At 46.3% G+C, this 25,584-nt stretch overlaps 9 non-coding genes and 2 pseudogenes across 9 annotated transcripts; all 11 read right to left on the bottom strand.

The window, feature by feature from the left end:
* Positions 1 to 2,115: 2,115 nt before the first annotated feature.
* On the bottom strand, positions 2,116 to 2,306 carry LOC130301302 (U2 spliceosomal RNA). The gene has a single exon (XR_008851976.1). It is a non-coding gene; the product is annotated as a U2 spliceosomal RNA (small nuclear RNA).
* Positions 2,307 to 4,395: 2,089 nt separating this feature from the next.
* Positions 4,396 to 4,586, bottom strand: LOC130301301 (U2 spliceosomal RNA). Its single transcript, XR_008851975.1, has one exon. It is a non-coding gene; the product is annotated as a U2 spliceosomal RNA (small nuclear RNA).
* Positions 4,587 to 6,681: 2,095 nt separating this feature from the next.
* On the bottom strand, positions 6,682 to 6,872 carry LOC130301300 (U2 spliceosomal RNA). Its single transcript, XR_008851974.1, has one exon. It is a non-coding gene; the product is annotated as a U2 spliceosomal RNA (small nuclear RNA).
* Positions 6,873 to 8,954: 2,082 nt separating this feature from the next.
* LOC130301299 (U2 spliceosomal RNA) lies at positions 8,955 to 9,145 on the bottom strand. Its single transcript, XR_008851973.1, has one exon. It is a non-coding gene; the product is annotated as a U2 spliceosomal RNA (small nuclear RNA).
* A 2,093-nt stretch (positions 9,146 to 11,238) lies between these two features.
* LOC130301298 (U2 spliceosomal RNA) lies at positions 11,239 to 11,429 on the bottom strand. Its single transcript, XR_008851972.1, has one exon. It is a non-coding gene; the product is annotated as a U2 spliceosomal RNA (small nuclear RNA).
* A 2,091-nt stretch (positions 11,430 to 13,520) lies between these two features.
* Positions 13,521 to 13,711, bottom strand: LOC130301297 (U2 spliceosomal RNA). The gene has a single exon (XR_008851971.1). It is a non-coding gene; the product is annotated as a U2 spliceosomal RNA (small nuclear RNA).
* Positions 13,712 to 15,802: 2,091 nt separating this feature from the next.
* Positions 15,803 to 15,993, bottom strand: LOC130301295 (U2 spliceosomal RNA). Its single transcript, XR_008851969.1, has one exon. It is a non-coding gene; the product is annotated as a U2 spliceosomal RNA (small nuclear RNA).
* A 2,086-nt stretch (positions 15,994 to 18,079) lies between these two features.
* LOC130301294 (U2 spliceosomal RNA) lies at positions 18,080 to 18,270 on the bottom strand. Its single transcript, XR_008851968.1, has one exon. It is a non-coding gene; the product is annotated as a U2 spliceosomal RNA (small nuclear RNA).
* A 2,091-nt stretch (positions 18,271 to 20,361) lies between these two features.
* On the bottom strand, positions 20,362 to 20,552 carry LOC130301293 (U2 spliceosomal RNA). Its single transcript, XR_008851967.1, has one exon. It is a non-coding gene; the product is annotated as a U2 spliceosomal RNA (small nuclear RNA).
* Positions 20,553 to 22,651: 2,099 nt separating this feature from the next.
* LOC130301306 (U2 spliceosomal RNA) lies at positions 22,652 to 22,827 on the bottom strand (annotated as a pseudogene).
* A 691-nt stretch (positions 22,828 to 23,518) lies between these two features.
* LOC130301312 (U2 spliceosomal RNA) lies at positions 23,519 to 23,678 on the bottom strand (annotated as a pseudogene).
* Between the last annotated feature and the right edge of the window lie 1,906 nt (positions 23,679 to 25,584).

Raw genomic sequence — 25,584 nt, 5'->3', positions numbered from 1 at the left:
TTAGCCAAAAGGCCGAGAAGCGATAACCGTGAAAGGGGCGGGCCCAACAAGGTCCCCTTCATGGGCACTATCACTGCTTGCTGTCAGGGAGGCTGCCAGACAATTTTCCATGCACACTCTGGGCTGGGGGGCAGTCAACCACCAGTACACACAGCAGAACCTAAACCCATACCATTATTGCTAAGCAGCAAGACAGGGGCCCATTGCACTCCCACGGGGCCTTTTTAAATGCAATCCATAACCCGGATTTGCCAGGAACCCTTCTTACTCCTCCTACTTGCATGTGACACTGGGCTTAGGATCTGCATAGGAAACACACACACAAGCACACACCTACCTTTGTTGCCTGCAGATGCCTCCTTGGCTGTCCCCAAACGGTATCAAACCAACACCCACGGGAAGCTGTAAGCATAGAGGACATGCCTGCACCCCATTGGACTTACCTGTGTGGGTTAAATCCGGGTTATTTGACAACCTATGGCGGTGATGGTTCTGCTCAGGCAGAGCAGTGCTGATGCTCCTCATAAAGCTGTCGCTGCTGTGAAGGTTCTAGGTGACATCACAAATCCCTTTGGTTACATACACAACAAAGCTGGGTTGTTGTTGTTTACACTCTGCAAGGCCTGTGGAAGTGAGTGACATCATAGCACTGTAGTTCTGAGGGTTCAAGATGGATGCAACAATCTCCTGTTGCTTCTATGAAGGCCGTAATAGACGACATCACCAAACAGCTCCATAGTCACATACACAGCAAAGGAGAGATGTTGTTTACACCTAGTGATGTCAGTGGTATTGAGTGACATCACAGCACAGTGCTAAGGCTCCTGGGCCTGGACACAGCAGCGGCTGCAATATCTCAACGGAGAATACGTTTATATCTATGTGTGTGTGTGCGCATATATATATATATATATATATATATATATATATATATATATATTTCTCCGCCGAAATCACTTTTAAACCCATTTCCACCTTTTTTTCCCTTCTCTTCCTCTTACTTTTTTTTCACGTTTTTTTACGTTTTTCTCCTTTTCGCCTCTTTTCTGGGCGTATTATTCTTCTTTTTCTTCTTTTTTTTCGTCTAATGCATACCCCATCAGTGCAGCAATGCTTATTCAATACCGCCAGCAGATGGAGACACTGGGGGATAATTTTCTAAGGATTTATACTGATTTTTCCTGTCTGAATTTGTCGCACAGAAAGTTGCAGGCCAAATATGTGTGACATTTCTGCGACTTTAGCTTCTAGAGCATTTTTACAACATTATACATAGGTGCTGAATACATAAAAAGCGACTGTTCAGCGACAGACAAGTCGCATCGGCTGAAAGTAGGCCAGAATGTCAGTCCATGTTGGAGCAGGTTTAGATACAGTCTAAAGCATAGATCTCAAAGTCTGTGCACAGAATTTAGCAAGGGCCTCGCACCTTCTGATGCATCAGGTAGGTGCACAATAGCATAGCCTAACCCTCTGTACTTTGGTCTATATTGATGCGGGACATAGACAGCCAGCTGATGACCAATCCATTAGTGCAATGGATGGCTGGAAGCATTTGTCTTTGCCTTTGCAATACCACAGAAGCAATGCATGGTCAATGTACAGCAATGACACACCTGTGTGAACAGCCAGGAGACCCCCCCCCCCCCCCCATGTTATGTTACATAGTTACATAGTTAGTACGGTCGAAAAAAGACATATGTCCATCACGTTCAACCAGGGAATTAAGGGGTAGGGGTGTGGCGCGATATTGGGGAAGGGATGAGATTTTATATTTCTTCATAAGCATTAATCTTATTTTGTCAATTAGGAACATTCAGCACCCACCCGCTATCAAGGCAGCTGCCTATCATGTCATGCCCTACCTGCACAGGTGTGCTGGCTACTCAAATGATCCAATTAAGGAGGCCATTTAGTCAGCAGCAGCAGAAGTCCTGTGCCTGGACGCTCCAACAGGGGCCAGACACAAGCAGAAGCAGAAGCAGCAGAAGCAGCAGCAGCACCACCTTTTGTTTTTTGGCTGCAGCAGCAGCAAGGCCCACAGGGCTGGCTAGCTGGCTAGCCAGCAAGCAGGTAGCAATGAAAGTAGGAATCTTTCTTTTTAACCCTGTAAGGGGGTGGTGCACTGTACCCGAAGATACTGCCATATCGGGTCAATGCATAGGGCGACGGAAGCAAGCTTCGAAATCGGCCCCCGTTCTCAAAAATCCATTTAATATATGGTCCCCAGATAGGGGACGTATCAGATATTAAACTGATAAGAACAGATACTACACTTGATCTTAGCCAAAAGGCCGAGAAGCGATAACCGTGAAAGGGGCGGGCCCAACAAGGTCCCCTTCATGGGCACTATCACTGCTTGCTGTCAGGGAGGCTGCCAGACAATTTTCCATGCACACTCTGGGCTGGGGGGCAGTCAACCACCAGTACACACAGCAGAACCTAAACCCATACCATTATTGCTAAGCAGCAAGACAGGGGCCCATTGCACTCCCACGGGGCCTTTTTAAATGCAATCCATAACCCGGATTTGCCAGGAACCCTTCTTACTCCTCCTACTTGCATGTGACACTGGGCTTAGGATCTGCATAGGAAACACACACACAAGCACACACCTACCTTTGTTGCCTGCAGATGCCTCCTTGGCTGTCCCCAAACGGTATCAAACCAACACCCACGGGAAGCTGTAAGCATAGAGGACATGCCTGCACCCCATTGGACTTACCTGTGTGGGTTAAATCCGGGTTATTTGACAACCTATGGCGGTGATGGTTCTGCTCAGGCAGAGCAGTGCTGATGCTCCTCATAAAGCTGTCGCTGCTGTGAAGGTTCTAGGTGACATCACAAATCCCTTTGGTTACATACACAACAAAGCTGGGTTGTTGTTGTTTACACTCTGCAAGGCCTGTGGAAGTGAGTGACATCATAGCACTGTAGTTCTGAGGGTTCAAGATGGATGCAACAATCTCCTGTTGCTTCTATGAAGGCCGTAATAGACGACATCACCAAACAGCTCCATAGTCACATACACAGCAAAGGAGAGATGTTGTTTACACCTAGTGATGTCAGTGGTATTGAGTGACATCACAGCACAGTGCTAAGGCTCCTGGGCCTGGACACAGCAGCGGCTGCAATATCTCAACGGAGAATACGTTTATATCTATGTGTGTGTGTGCGCATATATATATATATATATATATATATATATATATATATATATATATTTCTCCGCCGAAATCACTTTTAAACCCATTTCCACCTTTTTTTCCCTTCTCTTCCTCTTACTTTTTTTTCACGTTTTTTTACGTTTTTCTCCTTTTCGCCTCTTTTCTGGGCGTATTATTCTTCTTTTTCTTCTTTTTTTTCGTCTAATGCATACCCCATCAGTGCAGCAATGCTTATTCAATACCGCCAGCAGATGGAGACACTGGGGGATAATTTTCTAAGGATTTATACTGATTTTTCCTGTCTGAATTTGTCGCACAGAAAGTTGCAGGCCAAATATGTGTGACATTTCTGCGACTTTAGCTTCTAGAGCATTTTTACAACATTATACATAGGTGCTGAATACATAAAAAGCGACTGTTCAGCGACAGACAAGTCGCATCGGCTGAAAGTAGGCCAGAATGTCAGTCCATGTTGGAGCAGGTTTAGATACAGTCTAAAGCATAGATCTCAAAGTCTGTGCACAGAATTTAGCAAGGGCCTCGCACCTTCTGATGCATCAGGTAGGTGCACAATAGCATAGCCTAACCCTCTGTACTTTGGTCTATATTGATGCGGGACATAGACAGCCAGCTGATGACCAATCCATTAGTGCAATGGATGGCTGGAAGCATTTGTCTTTGCCTTTGCAATACCACAGAAGCAATGCATGGTCAATGTACAGCAATGACACACCTGTGTGAACAGCCAGGAGACCCCCCCCCCCCATGTTATGTTACATAGTTACATAGTTAGTACGGTCGAAAAAAGACATATGTCCATCACGTTCAACCAGGGAATTAAGGGGTAGGGGTGTGGCGCGATATTGGGGAAGGGATGAGATTTTATATTTCTTCATAAGCATTAATCTTATTTTGTCAATTAGGAACATTCAGCACCCACCCGCTATCAAGGCAGCTGCCTATCATGTCATGCCCTACCTGCACAGGTGTGCTGGCTACTCAAATGATCCAATTAAGGAGGCCATTTAGTCAGCAGCAGCAGAAGTCCTGTGCCTGGACGCTCCAACAGGGGCCAGACACAAGCAGAAGCAGAAGCAGCAGAAGCAGCAGCAGCACCACCTTTTGTTTTTTGGCTGCAGCAGCAGCAAGGCCCACAGGGCTGGCTAGCTGGCTAGCCAGCAAGCAGGTAGCAATGAAAGTAGGAATCTTTCTTTTTAACCCTGTAAGGGGGTGGTGCACTGTACCCGAAGATACTGCCATATCGGGTCAATGCATAGGGCGACGGAAGCAAGCTTCGAAATCGGCCCCCGTTCTCAAAAATCCATTTAATATATGGTCCCCAGATAGGGGACGTATCAGATATTAAACTGATAAGAACAGATACTACACTTGATCTTAGCCAAAAGGCCGAGAAGCGATAACCGTGAAAGGGGCGGGCCCAACAAGGTCCCCTTCATGGGCACTATCACTGCTTGCTGTCAGGGAGGCTGCCAGACAATTTTCCATGCACACTCTGGGCTGGGGGGCAGTCAACCACCAGTACACACAGCAGAACCTAAACCCATACCATTATTGCTAAGCAGCAAGACAGGGGCCCATTGCACTCCCACGGGGCCTTTTTAAATGCAATCCATAACCCGGATTTGCCAGGAACCCTTCTTACTCCTCCTACTTGCATGTGACACTGGGCTTAGGATCTGCATAGGAAACACACACACAAGCACACACCTACCTTTGTTGCCTGCAGATGCCTCCTTGGCTGTCCCCAAACGGTATCAAACCAACACCCACGGGAAGCTGTAAGCATAGAGGACATGCCTGCACCCCATTGGACTTACCTGTGTGGGTTAAATCCGGGTTATTTGACAACCTATGGCGGTGATGGTTCTGCTCAGGCAGAGCAGTGCTGATGCTCCTCATAAAGCTGTCGCTGCTGTGAAGGTTCTAGGTGACATCACAAATCCCTTTGGTTACATACACAACAAAGCTGGGTTGTTGTTGTTTACACTCTGCAAGGCCTGTGGAAGTGAGTGACATCATAGCACTGTAGTTCTGAGGGTTCAAGATGGATGCAACAATCTCCTGTTGCTTCTATGAAGGCCGTAATAGACGACATCACCAAACAGCTCCATAGTCACATACACAGCAAAGGAGAGATGTTGTTTACACCTAGTGATGTCAGTGGTGGTATTGAGTGACATCACAGCACAGTGCTAAGGCTCCTGGGCCTGGACACAGCAGCGGCTGCAATATCTCAACGGAGAATACGTTTATATCTATGTGTGTGTGTGCGCATATATATATATATATATATATATATATATATATATATATATATATTTCTCCGCCGAAATCACTTTTAAACCCATTTCCACCTTTTTTTCCCTTCTCTTCCTCTTACTTTTTTTTCACGTTTTTTTACGTTTTTCTCCTTTTCGCCTCTTTTCTGGGCGTATTATTCTTCTTTTTCTTCTTTTTTTTCGTCTAATGCATACCCCATCAGTGCAGCAATGCTTATTCAATACCGCCAGCAGATGGAGACACTGGGGGATAATTTTCTAAGGATTTATACTGATTTTTCCTGTCTGAATTTGTCGCACAGAAAGTTGCAGGCCAAATATGTGTGACATTTCTGCGACTTTAGCTTCTAGAGCATTTTTACAACATTATACATAGGTGCTGAATACATAAAAAGCGACTGTTCAGCGACAGACAAGTCGCATCGGCTGAAAGTAGGCCAGAATGTCAGTCCATGTTGGAGCAGGTTTAGATACAGTCTAAAGCATAGATCTCAAAGTCTGTGCACAGAATTTAGCAAGGGCCTCGCACCTTCTGATGCATCAGGTAGGTGCACAATAGCATAGCCTAACCCTCTGTACTTTGGTCTATATTGATGCGGGACATAGACAGCCAGCTGATGACCAATCCATTAGTGCAATGGATGGCTGGAAGCATTTGTCTTTGCCTTTGCAATACCACAGAAGCAATGCATGGTCAATGTACAGCAATGACACACCTGTGTGAACAGCCAGGAGACCCCCCCCCCCCCCCATGTTATGTTACATAGTTACATAGTTAGTACGGTCGAAAAAAGACATATGTCCATCACGTTCAACCAGGGAATTAAGGGGTAGGGGTGTGGCGCGATATTGGGGAAGGGATGAGATTTTATATTTCTTCATAAGCATTAATCTTATTTTGTCAATTAGGAACATTCAGCACCCACCCGCTATCAAGGCAGCTGCCTATCATGTCATGCCCTACCTGCACAGGTGTGCTGGCTACTCAAATGATCCAATTAAGGAGGCCATTTAGTCAGCAGCAGCAGAAGTCCTGTGCCTGGACGCTCCAACAGGGGCCAGACACAAGCAGAAGCAGAAGCAGCAGAAGCAGCAGCAGCACCACCTTTTGTTTTTTGGCTGCAGCAGCAGCAAGGCCCACAGGGCTGGCTAGCTGGCTAGCCAGCAAGCAGGTAGCAATGAAAGTAGGAATCTTTCTTTTTAACCCTGTAAGGGGGTGGTGCACTGTACCCGAAGATACTGCCATATCGGGTCAATGCATAGGGCGACGGAAGCAAGCTTCGAAATCGGCCCCCGTTCTCAAAAATCCATTTAATATATGGTCCCCAGATAGGGGACGTATCAGATATTAAACTGATAAGAACAGATACTACACTTGATCTTAGCCAAAAGGCCGAGAAGCGATAACCGTGAAAGGGGCGGGCCCAACAAGGTCCCCTTCATGGGCACTATCACTGCTTGCTGTCAGGGAGGCTGCCAGACAATTTTCCATGCACACTCTGGGCTGGGGGGCAGTCAACCACCAGTACACACAGCAGAACCTAAACCCATACCATTATTGCTAAGCAGCAAGACAGGGGCCCATTGCACTCCCACGGGGCCTTTTTAAATGCAATCCATAACCCGGATTTGCCAGGAACCCTTCTTACTCCTCCTACTTGCATGTGACACTGGGCTTAGGATCTGCATAGGAAACACACACACAAGCACACACCTACCTTTGTTGCCTGCAGATGCCTCCTTGGCTGTCCCCAAACGGTATCAAACCAACACCCACGGGAAGCTGTAAGCATAGAGGACATGCCTGCACCCCATTGGACTTACCTGTGTGGGTTAAATCCGGGTTATTTGACAACCTATGGCGGTGATGGTTCTGCTCAGGCAGAGCAGTGCTGATGCTCCTCATAAAGCTGTCGCTGCTGTGAAGGTTCTAGGTGACATCACAAATCCCTTTGGTTACATACACAACAAAGCTGGGTTGTTGTTGTTTACACTCTGCAAGGCCTGTGGAAGTGAGTGACATCATAGCACTGTAGTTCTGAGGGTTCAAGATGGATGCAACAATCTCCTGTTGCTTCTATGAAGGCCGTAATAGACGACATCACCAAACAGCTCCATAGTCACATACACAGCAAAGGAGAGATGTTGTTTACACCTAGTGATGTCAGTGGTATTGAGTGACATCACAGCACAGTGCTAAGGCTCCTGGGCCTGGACACAGCAGCGGCTGCAATATCTCAACGGAGAATACGTTTATATCTATGTGTGTGTGTGCGCATATATATATATATATATATATATATATATATATATATATATATTTCTCCGCCGAAATCACTTTTAAACCCATTTCCACCTTTTTTTCCCTTCTCTTCCTCTTACTTTTTTTTCACGTTTTTTTACGTTTTTCTCCTTTTCGCCTCTTTTCTGGGCGTATTATTCTTCTTTTTCTTCTTTTTTTTCGTCTAATGCATACCCCATCAGTGCAGCAATGCTTATTCAATACCGCCAGCAGATGGAGACACTGGGGGATAATTTTCTAAGGATTTATACTGATTTTTCCTGTCTGAATTTGTCGCACAGAAAGTTGCAGGCCAAATATGTGTGACATTTCTGCGACTTTAGCTTCTAGAGCATTTTTACAACATTATACATAGGTGCTGAATACATAAAAAGCGACTGTTCAGCGACAGACAAGTCGCATCGGCTGAAAGTAGGCCAGAATGTCAGTCCATGTTGGAGCAGGTTTAGATACAGTCTAAAGCATAGATCTCAAAGTCTGTGCACAGAATTTAGCAAGGGCCTCGCACCTTCTGATGCATCAGGTAGGTGCACAATAGCATAGCCTAACCCTCTGTACTTTGGTCTATATTGATGCGGGACATAGACAGCCAGCTGATGACCAATCCATTAGTGCAATGGATGGCTGGAAGCATTTGTCTTTGCCTTTGCAATACCACAGAAGCAATGCATGGTCAATGTACAGCAATGACACACCTGTGTGAACAGCCAGGAGACCCCCCCCCCCCCATGTTATGTTACATAGTTACATAGTTAGTACGGTCGAAAAAAGACATATGTCCATCACGTTCAACCAGGGAATTAAGGGGTAGGGGTGTGGCGCGATATTGGGGAAGGGATGAGATTTTATATTTCTTCATAAGCATTAATCTTATTTTGTCAATTAGGAACATTCAGCACCCACCCGCTATCAAGGCAGCTGCCTATCATGTCATGCCCTACCTGCACAGGTGTGCTGGCTACTCAAATGATCCAATTAAGGAGGCCATTTAGTCAGCAGCAGCAGAAGTCCTGTGCCTGGACGCTCCAACAGGGGCCAGACACAAGCAGAAGCAGAAGCAGCAGAAGCAGCACCACCTTTTGTTTTTTGGCTGCAGCAGCAGCAAGGCCCACAGGGCTGGCTAGCTGGCTAGCCAGCAAGCAGGTAGCAATGAAAGTAGGAATCTTTCTTTTTAACCCTGTAAGGGGGTGGTGCACTGTACCCGAAGATACTGCCATATCGGGTCAATGCATAGGGCGACGGAAGCAAGCTTCGAAATCGGCCCCCGTTCTCAAAAATCCATTTAATATATGGTCCCCAGATAGGGGACGTATCAGATATTAAACTGATAAGAACAGATACTACACTTGATCTTAGCCAAAAGGCCGAGAAGCGATAACCGTGAAAGGGGCGGGCCCAACAAGGTCCCCTTCATGGGCACTATCACTGCTTGCTGTCAGGGAGGCTGCCAGACAATTTTCCATGCACACTCTGGGCTGGGGGGCAGTCAACCACCAGTACACACAGCAGAACCTAAACCCATACCATTATTGCTAAGCAGCAAGACAGGGGCCCATTGCACTCCCACGGGGCCTTTTTAAATGCAATCCATAACCCGGATTTGCCAGGAACCCTTCTTACTCCTCCTACTTGCATGTGACACTGGGCTTAGGATCTGCATAGGAAACACACACACAAGCACACACCTACCTTTGTTGCCTGCAGATGCCTCCTTGGCTGTCCCCAAACGGTATCAAACCAACACCCACGGGAAGCTGTAAGCATAGAGGACATGCCTGCACCCCATTGGACTTACCTGTGTGGGTTAAATCCGGGTTATTTGACAACCTATGGCGGTGATGGTTCTGCTCAGGCAGAGCAGTGCTGATGCTCCTCATAAAGCTGTCGCTGCTGTGAAGGTTCTAGGTGACATCACAAATCCCTTTGGTTACATACACAACAAAGCTGGGTTGTTGTTGTTTACACTCTGCAAGGCCTGTGGAAGTGAGTGACATCATAGCACTGTAGTTCTGAGGGTTCAAGATGGATGCAACAATCTCCTGTTGCTTCTATGAAGGCCGTAATAGACGACATCACCAAACAGCTCCATAGTCACATACACAGCAAAGGAGAGATGTTGTTTACACCTAGTGATGTCAGTGGTATTGAGTGACATCACAGCACAGTGCTAAGGCTCCTGGGCCTGGACACAGCAGCGGCTGCAATATCTCAACGGAGAATACGTTTATATCTATGTGTGTGTGTGCGCATATATATATATATATATATATATATATATATATATATATATATATTTCTCCGCCGAAATCACTTTTAAACCCATTTCCACCTTTTTTTCCCTTCTCTTCCTCTTACTTTTTTTTCACGTTTTTTTACGTTTTTCTCCTTTTCGCCTCTTTTCTGGGCGTATTATTCTTCTTTTTCTTCTTTTTTTTCGTCTAATGCATACCCCATCAGTGCAGCAATGCTTATTCAATACCGCCAGCAGATGGAGACACTGGGGGATAATTTTCTAAGGATTTATACTGATTTTTCCTGTCTGAATTTGTCGCACAGAAAGTTGCAGGCCAAATATGTGTGACATTTCTGCGACTTTAGCTTCTAGAGCATTTTTACAACATTATACATAGGTGCTGAATACATAAAAAGCGACTGTTCAGCGACAGACAAGTCGCATCGGCTGAAAGTAGGCCAGAATGTCAGTCCATGTTGGAGCAGGTTTAGATACAGTCTAAAGCATAGATCTCAAAGTCTGTGCACAGAATTTAGCAAGGGCCTCGCACCTTCTGATGCATCAGGTAGGTGCACAATAGCATAGCCTAACCCTCTGTACTTTGGTCTATATTGATGCGGGACATAGACAGCCAGCTGATGACCAATCCATTAGTGCAATGGATGGCTGGAAGCATTTGTCTTTGCCTTTGCAATACCACAGAAGCAATGCATGGTCAATGTACAGCAATGACACACCTGTGTGAACAGCCAGGAGACCCCCCCCCCCCCCCCATGTTATGTTACATAGTTACATAGTTAGTACGGTCGAAAAAAGACATATGTCCATCACGTTCAACCAGGGAATTAAGGGGTAGGGGTGTGGCGCGATATTGGGGAAGGGATGAGATTTTATATTTCTTCATAAGCATTAATCTTATTTTGTCAATTAGGAACATTCAGCACCCACCCGCTATCAAGGCAGCTGCCTATCATGTCATGCCCTACCTGCACAGGTGTGCTGGCTACTCAAATGATCCAATTAAGGAGGCCATTTAGTCAGCAGCAGCAGAAGTCCTGTGCCTGGACGCTCCAACAGGGGCCAGACACAAGCAGAAGCAGAAGCAGCAGAAGCAGCAGCAGCACCACCTTTTGTTTTTTGGCTGCAGCAGCAGCAAGGCCCACAGGGCTGGCTAGCTGGCTAGCCAGCAAGCAGGTAGCAATGAAAGTAGGAATCTTTCTTTTTAACCCTGTAAGGGGGTGGTGCACTGTACCCGAAGATACTGCCATATCGGGTCAATGCATAGGGCGACGGAAGCAAGCTTCGAAATCGGCCCCCGTTCTCAAAAATCCATTTAATATATGGTCCCCAGATAGGGGACGTATCAGATATTAAACTGATAAGAACAGATACTACACTTGATCTTAGCCAAAAGGCCGAGAAGCGATAACCGTGAAAGGGGCGGGCCCAACAAGGTCCCCTTCATGGGCACTATCACTGCTTGCTGTCAGGGAGGCTGCCAGACAATTTTCCATGCACACTCTGGGCTGGGGGGCAGTCAACCACCAGTACACACAGCAGAACCTAAACCCATACCATTATTGCTAAGCAGCAAGACAGGGGCCCATTGCACTCCCACGGGGCCTTTTTAAATGCAATCCATAACCCGGATTTGCCAGGAACCCTTCTTACTCCTCCTACTTGCATGTGACACTGGGCTTAGGATCTGCATAGGAAACACACACACAAGCACACACCTACCTTTGTTGCCTGCAGATGCCTCCTTGGCTGTCCCCAAACGGTATCAAACCAACACCCACGGGAAGCTGTAAGCATAGAGGACATGCCTGCACCCCATTGGACTTACCTGTGTGGGTTAAATCCGGGTTATTTGACAACCTATGGCGGTGATGGTTCTGCTCAGGCAGAGCAGTGCTGATGCTCCTCATAAAGCTGTCGCTGCTGTGAAGGTTCTAGGTGACATCACAAATCCCTTTGGTTACATACACAACAAAGCTGGGTTGTTGTTGTTTACACTCTGCAAGGCCTGTGGAAGTGAGTGACATCATAGCACTGTAGTTCTGAGGGTTCAAGATGGATGCAACAATCTCCTGTTGCTTCTATGAAGGCCGTAATAGACGACATCACCAAACAGCTCCATAGTCACATACACAGCAAAGGAGAGATGTTGTTTACACCTAGTGATGTCAGTGGTATTGAGTGACATCACAGCACAGTGCTAAGGCTCCTGGGCCTGGACACAGCAGCGGCTGCAATATCTCAACGGAGAATACGTTTATATCTATGTGTGTGTGTGCGCATATATATATATATATATATATATATATATATATATATATATATATTCTCCGCCGAAATCACTTTTAAACCCATTTCCACCTTTTTTTCCCTTCTCTTCCTCTTACTTTTTTTTCACGTTTTTTTACGTTTTTCTCCTTTTCGCCTCTTTTCTGGGCGTATTATTCTTCTTTTTCTTCTTTTTTTTCGTCTAATGCATACCCCATCAGTGCAGCAATGCTTATTCAATACCGCCAGCAGATGGAGACACTGGGGGATAATTTTCTAAGGATTTATACTGATTTTTCCTGTCTGAATTTGTCGCACAGAAAGTTGCAGGCCAAATATGTGTGACATTTCTGCGACTTTAGCTTCTAGAGCATTTTTACAACATTATACATAGGTGCTGAATACATAAAAAGCGACTGTTCAGCGACAGACAAGTCGCATCGGCTGAAAGTAGGCCAGAATGTCAGTCCATGTTGGAGCAGGTTTAGATACAGTCTAAAGCATAGATCTCAAAGTCTGTGCACAGAATTTAGCAAGGGCCTCGCACCTTCTGATGCATCAGGTAGGTGCACAATAGCATAGCCTAACCCTCTGTACTTTGGTCTATATTGATGCGGGACATAGACAGCCAGCTGATGACCAATCCATTAGTGCAATGGATGGCTGGAAGCATTTGTCTTTGCCTTTGCAATACCACAGAAGCAATGCATGGTCAATGTACAGCAATGACACACCTGTGTGAACAGCCAGGAGACCCCCCCCCCCCCCCATGTTATGTTACATAGTTACATAGTTAGTACGGTCGAAAAAAGACATATGTCCATCACGTTCAACCAGGGAATTAAGGGGTAGGGGTGTGGCGCGATATTGGGGAAGGGATGAGATTTTATATTTCTTCATAAGCATTAATCTTATTTTGTCAATTAGGAACATTCAGCACCCACCCGCTATCAAGGCAGCTGCCTATCATGTCATGCCCTACCTGCACAGGTGTGCTGGCTACTCAAATGATCCAATTAAGGAGGCCATTTAGTCAGCAGCAGCAGAAGTCCTGTGCCTGGACGCTCCAACAGGGGCCAGACACAAGCAGAAGCAGAAGCAGCAGAAGCAGCAGCAGCACCACCTTTTGTTTTTTGGCTGCAGCAGCAGCAAGGCCCACAGGGCTGGCTAGCTGGCTAGCCAGCAAGCAGGTAGCAATGAAAGTAGGAATCTTTCTTTTTAACCCTGTAAGGGGGTGGTGCACTGTACCCGAAGATACTGCCATATCGGGTCAATGCATAGGGCGACGGAAGCAAGCTTCGAAATCGGCCCCCGTTCTCAAAAATCCATTTAATATATGGTCCCCAGATAGGGGACGTATCAGATATTAAACTGATAAGAACAGATACTACACTTGATCTTAGCCAAAAGGCCGAGAAGCGATAACCGTGAAAGGGGCGGGCCCAACAAGGTCCCCTTCATGGGCACTATCACTGCTTGCTGTCAGGGAGGCTGCCAGACAATTTTCCATGCACACTCTGGGCTGGGGGGCAGTCAACCACCAGTACACACAGCAGAACCTAAACCCATACCATTATTGCTAAGCAGCAAGACAGGGGCCCATTGCACTCCCACGGGGCCTTTTTAAATGCAATCCATAACCCGGATTTGCCAGGAACCCTTCTTACTCCTCCTACTTGCATGTGACACTGGGCTTAGGATCTGCATAGGAAACACACACACAAGCACACACCTACCTTTGTTGCCTGCAGATGCCTCCTTGGCTGTCCCCAAACGGTATCAAACCAACACCCACGGGAAGCTGTAAGCATAGAGGACATGCCTGCACCCCATTGGACTTACCTGTGTGGGTTAAATCCGGGTTATTTGACAACCTATGGCGGTGATGGTTCTGCTCAGGCAGAGCAGTGCTGATGCTCCTCATAAAGCTGTCGCTGCTGTGAAGGTTCTAGGTGACATCACAAATCCCTTTGGTTACATACACAACAAAGCTGGGTTGTTGTTGTTTACACTCTGCAAGGCCTGTGGAAGTGAGTGACATCATAGCACTGTAGTTCTGAGGGTTCAAGATGGATGCAACAATCTCCTGTTGCTTCTATGAAGGCCGTAATAGACGACATCACCAAACAGCTCCATAGTCACATACACAGCAAAGGAGAGATGTTGTTTACACCTAGTGATGTCAGTGGTATTGAGTGACATCACAGCACAGTGCTAAGGCTCCTGGGCCTGGACACAGCAGCGGCTGCAATATCTCAACGGAGAATACGTTTATATCTATGTGTGTGTGTGCGCATATATATATATATATATATATATATATATATATATATATATATATTTCTCCGCCGAAATCACTTTTAAACCCATTTCCACCTTTTTTTCCCTTCTCTTCCTCTTACTTTTTTTTCACGTTTTTTTACGTTTTTCTCCTTTTCGCCTCTTTTCTGGGCGTATTATTCTTCTTTTTCTTCTTTTTTTTCGTCTAATGCATACCCCATCAGTGCAGCAATGCTTATTCAATACCGCCAGCAGATGGAGACACTGGGGGATAATTTTCTAAGGATTTATACTGATTTTTCCTGTCTGAATTTGTCGCACAGAAAGTTGCAGGCAAATATGTGTGACATTTCTGCGACTTTAGCTTCTAGAGCATTTTTACAACATTATACATAGGTGCTGAATACATAAAAAGCGACTGTTCAGCGACAGACAAGTCGCATCGGCTGAAAGTAGGCCAGAATGTCAGTCCATGTTGGAGCAGGTTTAGATACAGTCTAAAGCATAGATCTCAAAGTCTGTGCACAGAATTTAGCAAGGGCCTCGCACCTTCTGATGCATCAGGTAGGTGCACAATAGCATAGCCTAACCCTCTGTACTTTGGTCTATATTGATGCGGGACATAGACAGCCAGCTGATGACCAATCCATTAGTGCAATGGATGGCTGGAAGCATTTGTCTTTGCCTTTGCAATACCACAGAAGCAATGCATGGTCAATGTACAGCAATGACACACCTGTGTGAACAGCCAGGAGACCCCCCCCCCCCCCCATGTTATGTTACATAGTTACATAGTTAGTACGGTCGAAAAAAGACATATGTCCATCACGTTCAACCAGGGAATTAAGGGGTAGGGGTGTGGCGCGATATTGGGGAAGGGATGAGATTTTATATTTCTTCATAAGCATTAATCTTATTTTGTCAATTAGGAACATTCAGCACCCACCCGCTATCAAGGCAGCTGCCTATCATGTCATGCCCTACCTGCACAGGTGTGCTGGCTACTCAAATGATCCAATTAAGGAGGCCATTTAGTCAGCAGCAGCAGAAGTCCTGTGCCTGGACGCTCCAACAGGGGCCAGACACAAGCAGAAGCAGAAGCAGCAGAAGCAGCAGCAGCACCACCTTTTGTTTTTTGGCTGCAGCAGCAGCAAGGCCCACAGGGCTGGCTAGCTGGCTAGCCAGCAAGCAGGTAGCAATGAAAGTAGGAATCTTTCTTTTTAACCCTGTAAGGGGGTGGTGCACTGTACCCGAAGATACTGCCATATCGGGTCAATGCATAGGGCGACGGAAGCAAGCTTCGAAATCGGCCCCCGTTCTCAAAAATCCATTTAATATATGGTCCCCAGATAGGGGACGTATCAGATATTAAACTGATAAGAACAGATACTACACTTGATCTTAGCCAAAAGGCCGAGAAGCGATAACCGTGAAAGGGGCGGGCCCAACAAGGTCCCCTTCATGGGCACTATCACTGCTTGCTGTCAGGGAGGCTGCCAGACAATTTTCCATGCACACTCTGGGCTGGGGGGCAGTCAACCACCAGTACACACAGCAGAACCTAAACCCATACCATTATTGCTAAGCAGCAAGACAGGGGCCCATTGCACTCCCACGGGGCCTTTTTAAATGCAATCCATAACCCGGATTTGCCAGGAACCCTTCTTACTCCTCCTACTTGCATGTGACACTGGGCTTAGGATCTGCATAGGAAACACACACACAAGCACACACCTACCTTTGTTGCCTGCAGATGCCTCCTTGGCTGTCCCCAAACGGTATCAAACCAACACCCACGGGAAGCTGTAAGCATAGAGGACATGCCTGCACCCCATTGGACTTACCTGTGTGGGTTAAATCCGGGTTATTTGACAACCTATGGCGGTGATGGTTCTGCTCAGGCAGAGCAGTGCTGATGCTCCTCATAAAGCTGTCGCTGCTGTGAAGGTTCTAGGTGACATCACAAATCCCTTTGGTTACATACACAACAAAGCTGGGTTGTTGTTGTTTACACTCTGCAAGGCCTGTGGAAGTGAGTGACATCATAGCACTGTAGTTCTGAGGGTTCAAGATGGATGCAACAATCTCCTGTTGCTTCTATGAAGGCCGTAATAGACGACATCACCAAACAGCTCCATAGTCACATACACAGCAAAGGAGAGATGTTGTTTACACCTAGTGATGTCAGTGGTATTGAGTGACATCACAGCACAGTGCTAAGGCTCCTGGGCCTGGACACAGCAGCGGCTGCAATATCTCAACGGAGAATACGTTTATATCTATGTGTGTGTGTGCGCATATATATATATATATATATATATATATATATATATATATTTCTCTCCGCCGAAATCACTTTTAAACCCATTTCCACCTTTTTTTCCCTTCTCTTCCTCTTACTTTTTTTTCACGTTTTTTTACGTTTTTCTCCTTTTCGCCTCTTTTCTGGGCGTATTATTCTTCTTTTTCTTCTTTTTTTTCGTCTAATGCATACCCCATCAGTGCAGCAATGCTTATTCAATACCGCCAGCAGATGGAGACACTGGGGGATAATTTTCTAAGGATTTATACTGATTTTTCCTGTCTGAATTTGTCGCACAGAAAGTTGCAGGCCAAATATGTGTGACATTTCTGCGACTTTAGCTTCTAGAGCATTTTTACAACATTATACATAGGTGCTGAATACATAAAAAGCGACTGTTCAGCGACAGACAAGTCGCATCGGCTGAAAGTAGGCCAGAATGTCAGTCCATGTTGGAGCAGGTTTAGATACAGTCTAAAGCATAGATCTCAAAGTCTGTGCACAGAATTTAGCAAGGGCCTCGCACCTTCTGATGCATCAGGTAGGTGCACAATAGCATAGCCTAACCCTCTGTACTTTGGTCTATATTGATGCGGGACATAGACAGCCAGCTGATGACCAATCCATTAGTGCAATGGATGGCTGGAAGCATTTGTCTTTGCCTTTGCAATACCACAGAAGCAATGCATGGTCAATGTACAGCAATGACACACCTGTGTGAACAGCCAGGAGACCCCCCCCCCCCCATGTTATGTTACATAGTTACATAGTTAGTACGGTCGAAAAAAGACATATGTCCATCACGTTCAACCAGGGAATTAAGGGGTAGGGGTGTGGCGCGATATTGGGGAAGGGATGAGATTTTATATTTCTTCATAAGCATTAATCTTATTTTGTCAATTAGGAACATTCAGCACCCACCCGCTATCAAGGCAGCTGCCTATCATGTCATGCCCTACCTGCACAGGTGTGCTGGCTACTCAAATGATCCAATTAAGGAGGCCATTTAGTCAGCAGCAGCAGAAGTCCTGTGCCTGGACGCTCCAACAGGGGCCAGACACAAGCAGAAGCAGAAGCAGCAGAAGCAGCAGCAGCACCACCTTTTGTTTTTTGGCTGCAGCAGCAGCAAGGCCCACAGGGCTGGCTAGCTGGCTAGCCAGCAAGCAGGTAGCAATGAAAGTAGGAATCTTTCTTTTTAACCCTGTAAGGGGGTGGTGCACTGTACCCGAAGATACTGCCATATCGGGTCAATGCATAGGGCGACGGAAGCAAGCTTCGAAATCGGCCCCCGTTCTCAAAAATCCATTTAATATATGGTCCCCAGATAGGGGACGTATCAGATATTAAACTGATAAGAACAGATACTACACTTGATCTTAGCCAAAAGGCCGAGAAGCGATAACCGTGAAAGGGGCGGGCCCAACAAGGTCCCCTTCATGGGCACTATCACTGCTTGCTGTCAGGGAGGCTGCCAGACAATTTTCCATGCACACTCTGGGCTGGGGGGCAGTCAACCACCAGTACACACAGCAGAACCTAAACCCATACCATTATTGCTAAGCAGCAAGACAGGGGCCCATTGCACTCCCACGGGGCCTTTTTAAATGCAATCCATAACCCGGATTTGCCAGGAACCCTTCTTACTCCTCCTACTTGCATGTGACACTGGGCTTAGGATCTGCATAGGAAACACACACACAAGCACACACCTACCTTTGTTGCCTGCAGATGCCTCCTTGGCTGTCCCCAAACGGTATCAAACCAACACCCACGGGAAGCTGTAAGCATAGAGGACATGCCTGCACCCCATTGGACTTACCTGTGTGGGTTAAATCCGGGTTATTTGACAACCTATGGCGGTGATGGTTCTGCTCAGGCAGAGCAGTGCTGATGCTCCTCATAAAGCTGTCGCTGCTGTGAAGGTTCTAGGTGACATCACAAATCCCTTTGGTTACATACACAACAAAGCTGGGTTGTTGTTGTTTACACTCTGCAAGGCCTGTGGAAGTGAGTGACATCATAGCACTGTAGTTCTGAGGGTTCAAGATGGATGCAACAATCTCCTGTTGCTTCTATGAAGGCCGTAATAGACGACATCACCAAACAGCTCCATAGTCACATACACAGCAAAGGAGAGATGTTGTTTACACCTAGTGATGTCAGTGGTATTGAGTGACATCACAGCACAGTGCTAAGGCTCCTGGGCCTGGACACAGCAGCGGCTGCAATATCTCAACGGAGAATACGTTTATATCTATGTGTGTGTGTGCGCATATATATATATATATATATATATATATATATATATATATATATATATTTCTCCGCCGAAATCCCTTTTAAACCCATTTCCACCTTTTTTTTCCCTTCTCTTCCTCTTACTTTTTTTTCACGTTTTTTTACGTTTTTCTCCTTTTCGCCTCTTTTCTGGGCGTATTATTCTTCTTTTTCTTCTTTTTTTTCGTCTAATGCATACCCCATCAGTGCAGCAATGCTTATTCAATACCGCCAGCAGATGGAGACACTGGGGGATAATTTTCTAAGGATTTATACTGATTTTTCCTGTCTGAATTTGTCGCACAGAAAGTTGCAGGCCAAATATGTGTGACATTTCTGCGACTTTAGCTTCTAGAGCATTTTTACAACATTATACATAGGTGCTGAATACATAAAAAGCGACTGTTCAGCGACAGACAAGTCGCATCGGCTGAAAGTAGGCCAGAATGTCAGTCCATGTTGGAGCAGGTTTAGATACAGTCTAAAGCATAGATCTCAAAGTCTGTGCACAGAATTTAGCAAGGGCCTCGCACCTTCTGATGCATCAGGTAGGTGCACAATAGCATAGCCTAACCCTCTGTACTTTGGTCTATATTGATGCGGGACATAGACAGCCAGCTGATGACCAATCCATTAGTGCAATGGATGGCTGGAAGCATTTGTCTTTGCCTTTGCAATACCACAGAAGCAATGCATGGTCAATGTACAGCAATGACACACCTGTGTGAACAGCCAGGAGACCCCCCCCCCCATGTTATGTTACATAGTTACATAGTTAGTACGGTCGAAAAAAGACATATGTCCATCACGTTCAACCAGGGAATTAAGGGGTAGGGGTGTGGCGCGATATTGGGGAAGGGATGAGATTTTATATTTCTTCATAAGCATTAATCTTATTTTGTCAATTAGGAACATTCAGCACCCACCCGCTATCAAGGCAGCTGCCTATCATGTCATGCCCTACCTGCACAGGTGTGCTGGCTACTCAAATGATCCAATTAAGGAGGCCATTTAGTCAGCAGCAGCAGAAGTCCTGTGCCTGGACGCTCCAACAGGGGCCAGACACAAGCAGAAGCAGAAGCAGCAGAAGCAGCAGCAGCACCACCTTTTGTTTTTTGGCTGCAGCAGCAGCAAGGCCCACAGGGCTGGCTAGCTGGCTAGCCAGCAAGCAGGTAGCAATGAAAGTAGGAATCTTTCTTTTTAACCCTGTAAGGGGGTGGTGCACTGTACCCGAAGATACTGCCATATCGGGTCAATGCATAGGGCGACGGAAGCAAGCTTCGAAATCGGCCCCCGTTCTCAAAAATCCATTTAATATATGGTCCCCAGATAGGGGACGTATCAGATATTAAACTGATAAGAACAGATACTACACTTGATCTTAGCCAAAAGGCCGAGAAGCGATAACCGTGAAAGGGGCGGGCCCAACAAGGTCCCCTTCATGGGCACTATCACTGCTTGCTGTCAGGGAGGCTGCCAGACAATTTTCCATGCACACTCTGGGCTGGGGGGCAGTCAACCACCAGTACACACAGCAGAACCTAAACCCATACCATTATTGCTAAGCAGCAAGACAGGGGCCCATTGCACTCCCACGGGGCCTTTTTAAATGCAATCCATAACCCGGATTTGCCAGGAACCCTTCTTACTCCTCCTACTTGCATGTGACACTGGGCTTAGGATCTGCATAGGAAACACACACACAAGCACACACCTACCTTTGTTGCCTGCAGATGCCTCCTTGGCTGTCCCCAAACGGTATCAAACCAACACCCACGGGAAGCTGTAAGCATAGAGGACATGCCTGCACCCCATTGGACTTACCTGTGTGGGTTAAATCCGGGTTATTTGACAACCTATGGCGGTGATGGTTCTGCTCAGGCAGAGCAGTGCTGATGCTCCTCATAAAGCTGTCGCTGCTGTGAAGGTTCTAGGTGACATCACAAATCCCTTTGGTTACATACACAACAAAGCTGGGTTGTTGTTGTTTACACTCTGCAAGGCCTGTGGAAGTGAGTGACATCATAGCACTGTAGTTCTGAGGGTTCTAGATGGATGCAACAATCTCCTGTTGCTTCTATGAAGGCCGTAATAGACGACATCACCAAACAGCTCCATAGTCACATACACAGCAAAGGAGAGATGTTGTTTACACCTAGTGATGTCAGTGGTATTGAGTGACATCACAGCACAGTGCTAAGGCTCCTGGGCCTGGACACAGCAGCGGCTGCAATATCTCAACGGAGAATACGTTTATATCTATGTGTGTGTGTGCGCATATATATATATATATTTATATATATATATATATATATATATATATATATATTTCTCCGCCGAAATCACTTTTAAACCCATTTCCACCTTTTTTTCCCTTCTCTTCCTCTTACTTTTTTTTCACGTTTTTTTACGTTTTTCTCCTTTTCGCCTCTTTTCTGGGCGTATTATTCTTCTTTTTCTTCTTTTTTTTCGTCTAATGCATACCCCATCAGTGCAGCAATGCTTATTCAATACTGCCAGCAGATGGAGACACTGGGGGATAATTTTCTAAGGATTTATACTGATTTTTCCTGTCTGAATTTGTCGCACAGAAAGTTGCAGGCCAAATATGTGTGACATTTCTGCGACTTTAGCTTCTAGAGCATTTTTACAACATTATACATAGGTGCTGAATACATAAAAAGCGACTGTTCAGCGACAGACAAGTCGCATCGGCTGAAAGTAGGCCAGAATGTCAGTCCATGTTGGAGCAGGTTTAGATACAGTCTAAAGCATAGATCTCAAAGTCTGTGCACAGAATTTAGCAAGGGCCTCGCACCTTCTGATGCATCAGGTAGGTGCACAATAGCATAGCCTAACCCTCTGTACTTTGGTCTATATTGATGCGGGACATAGACAGCCAGCTGATGACCAATCCATTAGTGCAATGGATGGCTGGAAGCATTTGTCTTTGCCTTTGCAATACCACAGAAGCAATGCATGGTCAATGTACAGCAATGACACACCTGTGTGAACAGCCAGGAGACCCCCCCCCCATGTTATGTTACATAGTTACATAGTTAGTACGGTCGAAAAAAGACATATGTCCATCACGTTCAACCAGGGAATTAAGGGGTAGGGGTGTGGCGCGATATTGGGGAAGGGATGAGATTTTATATTTCTTCATAAGCATTAATCTTATTTTGTCAATTAGGAACATTCAGCACCCACCCGCTATCAAGGCAGCTGCCTATCATGTCATGCCCTACCTGCACAGGTGTGCTGGCTACTCAAATGATCCAATTAAGGAGGCCATTTAGTCAGCAGCAGCAGAAGTCCTGTGCCTGGACGCTCCAACAGGGGCCAGACACAAGCAGAAGCAGAAGCAGCAGAAGCAGCAGCAGCAGCACCACCTTTTGTTTTTTGGCTGCAGCAGCAGCAGCAAGGCCCACAGGGCTGGCTAGCTGGCTAGCCAGCAAGCAGGTAGCAATGAAAGTAGGAATCTTTCTTTTTAACCCTGTAAGGGGGTGGTGCACTGTACCCGAAGATACTGCCATATCGGGTCAATGCATAGGGCGACGGAAGCAAGCTTCGAAATCGGCCCCCGTTCTCAAAAATCCATTTAATATATGGTCCCCAGATAGGGGACGTATCAGATATTAAACTGATAAGAACAGATATTTTTTTTAAAGCCGAGGAACGTGCTTTCGATTCACCCAAAGTGCAAGAAAAAGTGCAAACGTGTTACACTAAAAAAACGTGCACAAAGGATGCGGTCTATCGCAAGCCCTTCTCCGATAGGAGAGAGGCCCCCCAACAAACCTTACCCTTCGCCTCCGGACCAAAAGGTACCTGCGAGGTTCCAGGTTCGATGTCCCTTTTCGCCAAAGCTACTAGGGGACCACAAATGCTCCCGGCATCCCCCTTGGCGTTGGCCAAGGTATCTGCCCGCAGAGCCGATTACGGTAGGTACCCTGCCAAAGCAGGGGTACCCGGGGTGTTTGCAGGGAGGTGCGGAACCTAATGGCCACACACACCTCCCCTAGACCGCCAGGAGGGACACCCAGAAGGGCTACCGCATCCTGACAAATCCTGTGAACACACAACACGCAAAAAGTGACACAGTGAGACAAAAAAATAAATAAATAAGTGAATGTGTGCAGATATACTGCCCGGACATCCGGCCGGATCTATAAAAATTTCTCTGATCCTAGCCAGAAGGCCGGGAATCAAGAGGTGAGTGCCACAAGGTGAAGAGATTATGGTGCCCGTGCTTCAACTCAGTGAGCCTATTCTCCCAGTGAGTTTCGGCACCTCGGGGGTCACCACTCCCCGAGGCACAAAAGTACCTCGGCTCTAGACCCTCTCAGCCTCATGGCGAGACCCGGAGGGAACAGGTCACATCGGGGCAGCCGTCGAGCTGATTCCTCAGAACCAGCCCCGGAAAGCCCTGGTACACCTGCATCCTCCATGCAGCACCCATCCCCACCAGCATGAAAACTGATAAGAACAGATACTACACTTGATCTTAGCCAAAAGGCCGAGAAGCGATAACCGTGAAAGGGGCGGGCCCAACAAGGTCCCCTTCATGGGCACTATCACTGCTTGCTGTCAGGGAGGCTGCCAGACAATTTTCCATGCACACTCTGGGCTGGGGGGCAGTCAACCACCAGTACACACAGCAGAACCTAAACCCATACCATTATTGCTAAGCAGCAAGACAGGGGCCCATTGCACTCCCACGGGGCCTTTTTAAATGCAATCCATAACCCGGATTTGCCAGGAACCCTTCTTACTCCTCCTACTTGCATGTGACACTGGGCTTAGGATCTGCATAGGAAACACACACACAAGCACACACCTACCTTTGTTGCCTGCAGATGCCTCCTTGGCTGTCCCCAAACGGTATCAAACCAACACCCACGGGAAGCTGTAAGCATAGAGGACATGCCTGCACCCCATTGGACTTACCTGTGTGGGTTAAATCCGGGTTATTTGACAACCTATGGCGGTGATGGTTCTGCTCAGGCAGAGCAGTGCTGATGCTCCTCATAAAGCTGTCGCTGCTGTGAAGGTTCTAGGTGACATCACAAATCCCTTTGGTTACATACACAACAAAGCTGGGTTGTTGTTGTTTACACTCTGCAAGGCCTGTGGAAGTGAGTGACATCATAGCACTGTAGTTCTGAGGGTTCAAGATGGATGCAACAATCTCCTGTTGCTTCTATGAAGGCCGTAATAGACGACATCACCAAACAGCTCCATAGTCACATACACAGCAAAGGAGAGATGTTGTTTACACCTAGTGATGTCAGTGGTATTGAGTGACATCACAGCACAGTGCTAAGGCTCCTGGGCCTGGACACAGCAGCGGCTGCAATATCTCAACGGAGAATACGTTTATATCTATGTGTGTGTGTGCGCATATATATATATATATATATATATATATATATATATATATATATATATTTCTCCGCCGAAATCACTTTTAAACCCATTTCCACCTTTTTTTCCCTTCTCTTCCTCTTACTTTTTTTTCACGTTTTTTTACGTTTTTCTCCTTTTCGCCTCTTTTCTGGGCGTATTATTCTTCTTTTTCTTCTTTTTTTTCGTCTAATGCATACCCCATCAGTGCAGCAATGCTTATTCAATACCGCCAGCAGATGGAGACACTGGGGGATAATTTTCTAAGGATTTATACTGATTTTTCCTGTCTGAATTTGTCGCACAGAAAGTTGCAGGCCAAATATGTGTGACATTTCTGCGACTTTAGCTTCTAGAGCATTTTTACAACATTATACATAGGTGCTGAATACATAAAAAGCGACTGTTCAGCGACAGACAAGTCGCATCGGCTGAAAGTAGGCCAGAATGTCAGTCCATGTTGGAGCAGGTTTAGATACAGTCTAAAGCATAGATCTCAAAGTCTGTGCACAGAATTTAGCAAGGGCCTCGCACCTTCTGATGCATCAGGTAGGTGCACAATAGCATAGCCTAACCCTCTGTACTTTGGTCTATATTGATGCGGGACATAGACAGCCAGCTGATGACCAATCCATTAGTGCAATGGATGGCTGGAAGCATTTGTCTTTGCCTTTGCAATACCACAGAAGCAATGCATGGTCAATGTACAGCAATGACACACCTGTGTGAACAGCCAGGAGACCCCCCCCCCCCATGTTATGTTACATAGTTACATAGTTAGTACGGTCGAAAAAAGACATATGTCCATCACGTTCAACCAGGGAATTAAGGGGTAGGGGTGTGGCGCGATATTGGGGAAGGGATGAGATTTTATATTTCTTCATAAGCATTAATCTTATTTTGTCAATTAGGAACATTCAGCACCCACCCGCTATCAAGGCAGCTGCCTATCATGTCATGCCCTACCTGCACAGGTGTGCTGGCTACTCAAATGATCCAATTAAGGAGGCCATTTAGTCAGCAGCAGCAGA

This window comes from Hyla sarda, unplaced genomic scaffold (genome assembly GCF_029499605.1).
Source record: "Hyla sarda isolate aHylSar1 unplaced genomic scaffold, aHylSar1.hap1 scaffold_1118, whole genome shotgun sequence".
Lineage (NCBI taxonomy): Eukaryota > Metazoa > Chordata > Amphibia > Anura > Hylidae > Hyla > Hyla sarda.
This window is presented reverse-complemented; position numbering and strand designations above follow the sequence as displayed.